The sequence below is a fragment of the Centruroides sculpturatus genome, unplaced genomic scaffold, assembly GCF_000671375.1.
Source record: "Centruroides sculpturatus isolate CEXI.00-Female unplaced genomic scaffold, Cexi_2.0 scaffold22, whole genome shotgun sequence".
In the NCBI taxonomy this organism is placed as follows: domain Eukaryota; kingdom Metazoa; phylum Arthropoda; class Arachnida; order Scorpiones; family Buthidae; genus Centruroides; species Centruroides sculpturatus.
In genome coordinates, this window is record NW_019384323.1 from 42,602 (window position 1) to 53,834 (window position 11,233).

The 11,233-nt window shown below is 33.8% G+C and overlaps 1 long non-coding RNA gene across 1 annotated transcript; it reads left to right on the forward strand.

The window, feature by feature from the left end:
* The first annotated feature begins 1,354 nt into the window (after positions 1-1,354).
* On the forward strand, positions 1,355-10,683 carry LOC111626077. Its single transcript, XR_002756828.1, has 4 exons — positions 1,355-1,373; positions 3,375-3,444; positions 10,449-10,476; positions 10,544-10,683. It is a non-coding gene; the product is annotated as an uncharacterized LOC111626077 (long non-coding RNA).
* Positions 10,684-11,233: the final 550 nt, after the last annotated feature.

Consider the following 11,233-nt stretch of genomic DNA (forward strand, 5'->3'; position numbering starts at 1 on the left):
CCAGTCTTCTGATAAAGTCATCAACCTTACCATTCAACGAAACATGCAATCGCAATAGAAGCCTAACTCCTTCCGCCACATCAAAATTTGAATCCTGTAATAAATTCGCAATATCCTCTTCGCCAGAAGAAGTCTCACCCCTAAACCTAGCTGTTGATCTTTCAGGGAAGGTTGGAGAAAAAGTCTTCCTTTTCCCAGCTTGGGACATATTTATAAACTAAACTTATCTAAAAAGAAAAAACAACAATTTAAATCACCCTTTCAAAAAGAAATCGGATAGTGTCCCCAAGTTGAATGTATATAACTTTACTCTATTTAACATTTTCGGAATTTGGCAAGATAGTGGAGTAAAAAGAGGCACAAGGAATATCGCGGTTTGTGTTTTTCATTACATCAAATAAAACGGAGTTAATAAAACGATTATGCTTTTACAGATAATTGCAACAAAACTGTAAACAAAATGTAATTTCTAAACAGCATCATAACTTTTTATCTATGAACAGAACTAACACTGATAACGATAGTTATAACAATGATTCCGAAATTTGTATATTTTATTTTAAAAATCGTTGTCCATTTAAGTGTTTATAAGTATTAATGGAATGCATAAAAATACGGTAATTGTTATTAATTAATTAATTCCTTGATTTTTTTAAAAACTAGTTATTATTGTGTTAAGTTTAAAACAAGAAAAGGATTTTATTTTCGTGATTTAATCACGAGAACTAAACAATTCCCACAAATATTTGAGGTAACAGCGAGAGAGGTTAAGATATTTAAGAAATTTACACAAATATTTCGGCTAACAATAAGACGTGTTAAGATATCCTAGACATTCTCACAAATATTTACAGAAACGGGAGAACAAGTTATATCCGTTATTTTTCTGCAATATGAACTATTGTTTTTTCAAAAATAAATGTATATATATATATATATATACATATATCTGGAGCGTAATTAAAATTTCAGCTAACGTCCAAAATTTTGTCAGAATCCGTACTCAGCTGCTTCAGTTAATCTGGGGATGAATTACAGTAGTTTCAATTATTTAAATAAAACTTACAGAAATCCAAGATTTTACAGCATTTTTCATGGGTAACCAAGTATTTTATTTCCGGAATATTTGCATGTTTGAGAAATCTTGGAATTAAATTTCATTGCAAATAATCATGTTCGCGTATCAATTTACAAATTTTTTTAAATTTTATATATAAACAAACATATGATAACTTGACAAACATATATTTTGTGACACAACATCTCTATCTACGTCACTCTTTAAATGTTCACTTTCCATATAAAAGAGCGCGAACACTTTATAGCATTTCGAATAAGAAGAAAGAACGTAAATAATTCAAACACACGCAAAGGTAAGTATTATGTGAAATATTTGAATTTAATAAGCATTAAATAGCTCAAATTCGTTGTGGAAATTTTTCAAAACTGTTATACTTTTTAACAATAATTGATATAATAATTTAAACCACTAATATTAAATTAATTTTCTTTTAATATTTTTCTCTTACATTAAATATTCAAATATTTTTCTACTATAAATATGCTTAAAATGAATTTTATTGTTTATTTATTGATGTTTTTTATACTAACTTGTGAGTAAGGCTGTGTGATAACATTCAAACAGAACAAATAATTACAGCAGTATAAAATAAAAGACAACTTTACGCGTATACAACAAAATTTATAACAACATTGAACGTTGAACAAAATATTTAGGCCCTGTACACACTAGGCGTTTTTTCAACGCGCGTTTAAAAGCGCGTTTAACGCGCGTTTTAAAGAACCAAGAGTTCTATGTAGCCGTACACACTCAAACGCCAAGCGCGCGTTAAACGCGCGTTTATAGATTTTTGTTAAAACGCGCGTTTTGCGGGCACTTTACGGGCGCTTTGAGATATATGTGCTGCCTTATAGCGACGATGGAGGAGCACACACAATCAATTACTTTCTCGTCCATTTCCAAACTGAGCCAGTGCGCATGCTCCGCTAAACGCTCGTCAAACGCCTAGTGTGTACAGGGCCTTATAGTTCAGAACTTAAAATTATAATTTATCGAAAACAAATAAATTTATTAAATTTTCTTGTTTTCATATTTTTGGATTTTACTGCACAGTATGTATAGTTTGTAAGGTTCGATTGGTTGGTTTAAATTGCGAATTTTAGAAAAAACAGATATAAATTCAACTGATGTGAAACCTCGTTGGTGATGGGAACAAATTCAGAGTTATGCTAAACAATTACTCTACCCGAAAATTAATCGTCATAATATTTATTTTAAAATATAACAACTGCATAAGTTCGAAATGGTCCAAAAGTCAGTTGATAAAGGTATACTGAAACCAGCTGCGAGCGCGTTGTTCAAATTTGCTACGACACTGCTCCATCAGAATATTTTTTAAAATCATTACCTCGTTAACATGTTTCTAGTTTATATTTTAAGATATTTCTGCGCTTCCTTATTTCTCTGCTGTTTAAATTGTTACCGTGTACCCACTTTTATAAGTTATTTATGCTATATGTTTTTGGTAGTTTTGCTTTTACATTGTATAACAAATGTTTTATTGGTGTTTTACCGTGATTGACAAATGTATACTGTATACTATTATATATTTTTACATTTCCTGTCAAATAATATATTTTTACGATAAAGAAAACAAGTAAACAATGTAAATGAATTGGAGATTTTCAGGAAGAGCACGGCGTAGAAATGAGAATAAAACGACGCATAAAAATAACTGATATTGTAAGGAACTTCATCTTTCTGATTCAGTACAGGGTTATGAAAGTAATGAGGATGAAAATTATGAGGAAAGCAGATAACTACACACAGAACATTTACCAGAAATTTTAAAAGTTGTAAATTTCTAGAGAACCAAAAGTAATAATTGACGAAAATTCATAAGTGGGCATTGCAAAACTAAACATTTTTATGTAGTGATAAAGTTTTGGTATATTGTTCCGACATTCATATTCAGTAAGAAAGTCCATTCAAACAAAAAACAAGTTATGGTATTTTGGTCATAATGTATGTGACGTTTGGAGAAATCCGTATCTCTCGCAATTTTCACGTACTGAAACTGAATACATCGTCTATATTGAGCAATGTACTCATCTTCATGTATCTCAAGATGGTTTCTATGACTGTTTTACTTATTTCGAAATTTTAAAGGCAAAAGATCTGGATTAGAGGCCTGCACATAGTAGCAAAATTGAATTGTCAGTCCCGCTGGTAAAAGTTCCGTTAACCCGTAAGAGTTTCGGGTTAACTGACTTTTGAATCATCCTATATCAGATAATAAGATGTATTATTTTTTATGCTTTATTAATTTAAATAATTTTATTTTGATTTTTAGATGGCCTTATCGGTTTACTTTATTTTTTTCCTACTTGCCACAACTGTTATCTGCTTTCCTTCTCCTTTCGGTAAGAATCCTACATTTTAAATAGTAGGTACATTCCAGTATCATCAAACAGCGCATCGGTCAACAGCGATGTACAAAAATGTGTTCCCATAATCACTGATGCAGCAACCGATACGCATCGCACTCATCCTATTATAAATATGGTAAACTCCAATGAAGCAATATGGACGTCCGTTGTTACATTTAGCGATTTTATGAAATGATCATAAAAATCGAATATGTCGGTTAGCGTGTAATATGATTTAATCCCATACGTTGTAATTAAATATAAGATTATTTGATAATGATTTAAAGAATTTTTATGTGTCTAATTAAAGCATATGTTGTGTCGCTAGTAGTTAGTAAAAGTACGGTTACTAGATAAACTGATTCGGGAGCTGCTATTGTTCGCACCCTTCGTTTTCGTGCTAGGAACAACTGCTATAGTTCTGGTCGTCCGGTAGGCGAAACTGGCGATGGTGTGTACAGTAGAGCGTCGTGTATCCGAATCAATTGGAGACTGGGGTTATTCGGATAACCGATTACGTACGAAAAATGTACAGTATAACACGGTAGATACGTTCCGTTTTATGAATTCCGTGTTTTACGGAATTCCGGTCAACTGGTCAACTGAAACGTCAGTTAGCCGAAAGCGTTCCAATCGGCAAAGTTAAATTTCCGCTAGTGCTGTGGCCTGCAACCTTTGGCTACGTCTTGGGCTACTCCAATATTTGTGTGTGTGTGTGTGTGTGTGTGTGTTTTTTAACTGGCAGTACTGGCACTTTTGTCTGGTGTTTTCCTAAGGACTGTGAGTGGGAACGTGTGTCGTGCTGAATGGGACGTTTTTGATACTAGATTAACTTCTAAAGTTTAACTTTTTTTGCTTTTATATTTTTGTTTGTACAAAATAAAGAAATAATTTTTAACGATACAATAGCCACGATTATTATTTTAAAAAATTTACCTCAGGCTTAACATCGACGAAAATTCAACGACAAGCGACACGCATCGAAGAAGAATTTCAACATGGAATAGGTTAACATATTTTTTCGTACATAATCGGTTATCCGAATAACTCCAGTTCCGAATTGATTCGGATAAACGATGCTCTACTGTATTTGTAAAAGAGTTTCTGTAGTGTTTTATGTTATTTCAGTTTGATTTTTTGAGGTTTTGTAATGGCTCCAGAACTTCTCTTCTAAAGGAGAAGAGGCCGAAATCGTCGACTTTTAGGGAGAGGCACGTATATTTAGAATCTGTGTATTTCTAGCAAATGTGTGTGAAAATGTCATGCGCCGAGTTGTTATAGCAGCAAAAAGACATTTTTACATCATTCGCAGACTGCACTTTTTTGCGAGATGCAGAAACGAGATATTTGGCAAGAAAAGTGGAGAAATCGTCAAGTTCTTCCGCTTACATTAAACTCGTAATCGTAATAAAATATTACATAATTTTATGTACATACAGTAGAGCGTCGATTTTCCGAAAGTCAATCATCCGAAAGATTTCCAGTCGGCAAATTTAAATTTTCGCTAGTGCTGTGGAGCTTCAATCTTTGGCTATGTCTTAGGCTACTCAAATATTTTATGTTTTTGATACTAAATTAACATCTGAAGTATAATTTTTTATTGTTTTTATATTTTTCAATAAATTTATTTTGTTTGTACAAAATAAAAAAATAATTTTTAACGATACAATAGTCTTTGTTAGGCTTAACATCGACGAAAATTCAACGCGAAGCGACACACAACGGAAAAAAATTTCAACATCGGATACGTTAAACTATTTTTTCGTACATAAATCGGTTATCCGAAATATCAGTTATACGAACAACCCCAGTCCCCAATTGATTCGGAAAATCAACGCTCTACTGTACTCGTAAATATTGCTAATAAACTGGATATTGAAAAATACTCCATATTTATTTATTTATTACATTTCATTCTTATAACACTGAAACAGTTTTATTTTAAAAAGTCATTTCTAACTTTTGATTTCCTATCCATTTCTAACTTATTTGTTGAAGATATTATTTTCTTCCTTAAAGAATATTTTCTCCCTTTTGTTTTTTATGTCATCAATATAGATTTGTGAGCCCGAGGGTTTTGAGGGCGTACATTTTTGAGTTTAACATATTTTTACATTAGAGGATAAAAAAATAATTTATCGCAAGTTATAACGGAAATAGATCGGATGTCGAATTTTACACATCCACACGGTGGGAAGGATGAAAGTCAAGTCATCGTCGGTTTGTTAATTAGTCAACGTGCACGTGCTAATTAGTCAGCATAACAAGTAAACGACCTGTTGGCTCAGTGCCAACGACGATCGTATAAAAACGATCGTCACGGGAAGTTCAGGGCGACCGTCCCTCCACGCGATCATCTGGAAGGTCTGACGTCCCGATCCTGTCCGAGGAGAAGCCGGTATAAGACATAAGCCTGTGACAGCCAGCCAGCTTCCATAGTCCAGAATGATCGGCGCATACCTTCATCCAACATAAGGTATACCTGACCGCCAATATAACTTTCTCATTCTAGAGCCTTTGTAAACTCTCTCCCGCGGCATAGTGACTAGTTAGATCGCCATTATAGGTAAATTTGTGTTATCCACATTTAAGCATTAAGTCTGTAACTGTCTTATGTATACTCCTGTAAATTAATTTTAGTTATAGAATAAACCTTTATTTTGTTACTAGCAGACCCGCCACGCGTTGTTTTGGCTCAAAATGTATCTATTATAAATGTTTAACACTTCTCCCATGTGTGGGGGGAATTTTTCGAAAAATTTCTTCTTAGTGTACATTCTCTTGGCGTACCCTATTAAAACGCAATCAAAAACGCAAAAACCCGCATCTAAAATAGTATAATAGAAGCCAAGTTCTTCAAGGTGAGCCTTAATCCTGTCTCTCTCGCCCACGGGGGAATATTGAAAAATCCTTTTTTAGTGTATATTCTGTCGACATACCCTATTAAAACGCAATCAAAAACGCAAAAACCCGCATCTAAAATAGTATAATAGAAGCTAAGTTCTTCAAGGTGAGCCTTAATCCTGTCTCTCTCGCCCACGGGGGAATATTGAAAAATCCTTTTTTAGTGTATATTCTGTTGACATACCCTATTAAAACGCAATCAAAAACGCAAAAAAAACCGCATCTAAAATAGTAGAAATAAAAGCAGAGTTCTTTACGGTAAGCCTAAATCTTGTTCATCTCCTTCCAGTGGGGGGAATTTCGACATGTATATTATATAAAAACACGTGCGTATTCGAAAATTTCAAAGGAATTGGTAGGAACAAACGAACATTACATTTTTTATTTATATAAATAGATAGAAAATGATCCGCTTTAGTTCATCCTCACAGAAAAGCAAACTTAGGACGTCATACTCGTAGCGCCATCTGTTGGACATAAAAGCCTTAACCCTAGATGATATCTTTTAATGTTTAAGAAAAAAACTGCAGGTTTGATTAGTGGTAAACATTCCAAGGGTCATAAAGATGCTACAGTTAAAATTTGGTAACGATTGGTTCAGTAGTTTTCACGGTTAGTGGTCACAAATGAAAAATACGTTGTCTCTTTATATAGTAGTATAGATATAGATTTGTTAAACTTGTCTCCTGTCGACTTACCGACGCACTCCCCACTCGATTTGCCCTCCTAGCCATCCAAAGACTCCGAGATCGGCTTTACCAGCCTGTGCAGATTAAGTGGTCAATACGAGATTAACCCCTGACCCACTGGATATCTCACAGATTTCAACAATGGAAACTATGACTCGCTTATGGAAGTCATTTTTTAAAATACTGTATAATCTAAAGCTGAAAACCGGATTCTTCTTATTCTCTCTTATTCTACACCCTTGGTTCATATGGAGATTATAGCCTTAAATGCTTTTTCTCCGAAAGACGAGTTATTGATCGCTATGCGACCAAAGAGCCGGCCGTATCTAACGGCTTATACGCACGCGCGGGAAATAATGCCTTCCGGGAGGACTTTTAAGGGGAACTGGCCTCCTATTCAGTCGTTATTGGCAAGGAGAAAACCCGGAAAACTCCTTGCAGCCAGCCTGTCCGATCGCGGCGCGAACCCACGACCGAACTTCCCAGTGTTTAGGGTCTGATCACCGCTATGAGCGGCTACGGAGACCACTCGCTAGTGCTGTGCGATGCATCGATGTGACATCGATACATCGATGTTTTTGTTCGTCGATGCATCGATCTTCCGATGTTTTTGAAACATCGATCCTGAATCGATGTTAGCAATATGTGAATTTTGATTCATCGATGCATGCAGTTCATTCTTTGTTCCTAGTGTTACCCCCTGTTCGGTTTTCACCCGGACAGTCCGGGAATTTCGTAGAAATTGCGATGAAACAAAGTTCTTGCAAATATGTTTACAAATTTACACTATTTTAACAGTGAACGAACTCACACTCATTGAAACTCATCCTCAACTCTGCCATGTTAGTCTGTTTACGCCGACTCATCGCAGAATGAAAAAGGTTCTGTGGCATTAAAATTAATTCAGCATGTTGAGACTCGATGGAATTCGTATTTCTTGATGATTGAGAGATTTGTACTACTAAAAAATTTTGTTACACTAACATTGCAAAAGTTTCCAGGGGCACCCGACATGCTCTCTGGTAGAGAATTAAGTGCTTTGAATGATGCGCTTAAAGTACTAAAACCTTTTTATAAAGTAACTAATGAAATTTCAGCAGAAACTCACACTACCATCAGTAAAATTATCCCATTTTTAGGGTTAATGTTTAATGCACTTTGCAAGGTTTCTACAGAAACAAATGTGGGAAAGAAGTTGCTGGAAAAATGTTTTAGTAATCTTGATTTCCGTTTTAAATCCACTGAGACGAAGTTAGTATATAGTGTTTCCACATTACTAGACCCAAGGTTCAAAAAGCTAGATTTTAAAAGTCCAGCATGTTGTGCAAATGCAATTAAATGTGTAAATGCAGAACTTTGTAAATTTCCCTCTGCTGAGGCTCAAATAAGTTTCCACAATAATGCAGAAAATAAACTTGAAGATGATGACCTTTGGTCATCCAGAAAAATTGATATTAAGATAGAAATGTTAACACAAATGCAACTTTAAATTCAAATTTTAAAACTTTTTTAGATGACCCTATTGTGCCTCACAATAGTAATGCTTTGGATGTGTGGAAATCCATGAAATTTTTTAACTATAATTTATGTGAACTTGCCATGAAGTGGCTTTGCATTCCTGCCACTTCAGTTCCAGCAGAAAGATTATTTTCCAAAGCTGGAAATACTATCAACAAAAAGCGGAGTTCTTTAAAGCCAAAGAATGTACACAAACTTCTAGTTTTAAATTCATTATCAATTGAAGAACTGTATGCATTGGAACTGTAATTGAACTATACAAGTTGAAAATAAAATTAAGTTTTGTTTTTTTTTTTAAACTGTTTGAGTTTATCTTGATTGAACATCGATGTTCCAATGGGCATCGATCAAACATCGATGTGAAATCCGACATCGAAATTTAGCATCGATGCTTAGGCAAACATCGATGTTAAAATTATAGACATCGCACAGCACTACCACTCGCCCACTGGTGGGGAACCGGATTCTTTCTTTCCTTCTATCTTGGTATGCAAAAAACGGCCACTAGGGGCGCCCCTAGTTATTATTTAAATGAACAATTTAAATTATTTTATATTTTTACAGTTTAATATTCAGTATATTATTATTATTTTTATTTGTAATTTAGTATGCCCCGATGCAGGCATCGGGGCATACTAAATTAAATAAAATGCATCGGACCTTTCGACTGGTCAGTTTATAATATAACTTAAAGCTTTCATAAACAATTTTACATGTAAATTTTATTTCTGTAAATTAATTGTATTAACTATTAACGAATCGATATTATTTTGTATATTTTTAATGAATTTATTTAGAAAATATATTTTGCAGAAGCTTCTGAATTTTAATTTACAAAATTATTAACCAACTTTTAAATGATACAAAAATTTTTTTCGGAAAGGAGAAAATACGTGCATTTTTAAAGTAACGGAGACTTTAAAAGACAGATAAATAATTTTAAGGCTTTTAAGTAATTTTTATGTCAAAAATAAAAACTATTCGTGCAATTTTATGTTGCATTAAACATAACTTTTTATCGTTTATTAGGGAGGGTGGCCTCGCAATTTTGAAATAAAGGCTCGACAGTTTCTTTTTCTGAATTTAATTATTTTCGGAAAGGCCTTAATTTGTATTTAGAAGTTCAATTACATTATCGGTTTTATGTACGTCTTGTATATACGCGACTCACTTTTTGTCCGACTCGCTCGTGGTGATCAAAAGTAGCTGTAGCAGTGGAGTAGCGTGAGTGTCAGCCGCCAGGAGCGGAGGAAAATTTCGCCGCCCCCTTAAAAGACTAAAATTCAGTTTCGTCACAGATTAAGTAATGAAAAATTCCATGCTCATTTCAATGTCCGAATCGTAGGTGCGACAAAAATATGAAATGAAATGGTTTAAATTTTTACAAGATATTATTATTATTTATTGTGAAATTTTGCCTCCCCTACTACGCTACGCCACTGAGCTCTAGGCAGAAAATTTTGCTCTGCTCCTAAACCGGTTTATCTAGTAACCATGCTAAAAAACTGCGTTTGAAAATGGAGTATGAAACTTTGTCGTATCTTTATAGAGAGAGAATTTTTAGGCTTTATCATTGCAACAGTAGCAGCGAATGAAAATATTTATATTTTATCATCGCCACCATTTTTATTATTCATCTGTAATAATCCAAAGTTATTTTGACAAAAGTCTGCAAATGCCAATATAGCGCCATTTGCTTTCGCCATCTTTTAGGTTGCCAGACGTTCCAGTAAAAGTTTGTTAAACCGTTCACCGATGCATCGGTTGTGACTGAGAGTAATGCACAGTGGAATGTACCCATTATTTATACAAAAATGATAAATAGATTCTGCTCGTTATTTTATAAAAACCAAAAATTAAAATTGTTGTAATTATTTTTGTATACAGAATGGAAAAAGCAGACTTTTATCAATGAGTAAGTTTAATTTAATTTTCTTTAATCATTAGATGTTTATAATTTATATAAAATTCGAATTTTATAGTGATTACAGCTGTAATAGTGACCGAGACTGCTGCGAAGATGAACGGTGCGAGTTTTCTTGTCCTGGAAGAGTGGGGGTTTACTGTAACCGTAGATGTGTTAAATGTTGATGATAACATTTCATGCATCTAACAAAAACAATAAAATATAATTTTGGAAAATAATAAAAAGATGGTAATAATAAGCTAATTGTTTTGTAACTGTTCTTTGTGAAGCAATGTATCCCATAAAGCGAAGGTAGGAGGAGCAATTGATACGCTGGAGATTTTTTTGTTCTTTGCTATTTTTCAAAAAAATTTTTATAAAGCAAAAATATTTTGTAAGCGTAAACTTTCTAAATAGTCTTTATTTTGAAGTAACTATAGTCTGCGCCTAACTAGATCGATCCTCGAGTTGTCCTTTGCCTACACGATATGTTCTGTACTATTTGAAAAACCCGTGTTATATAGAGAAGAGTTGCAGTTTTGCTTCTTTTCGTACGTATTTATTATTCATTCTCTTCAATAAAGATAATTACAGTAAGACTTGTTTAGCGCTTCCTCGATTATTTAAATTAAATGCCGATACGATATAACGCGGTCTGCTTGAAGCCTTAAAAAAGTTCGAAATTTATACCGATTCAAATTATCGCGGTATTTCATTAATTCGTATATAATACAATTATTCCCGAACACGAACCAATCAGCATGAT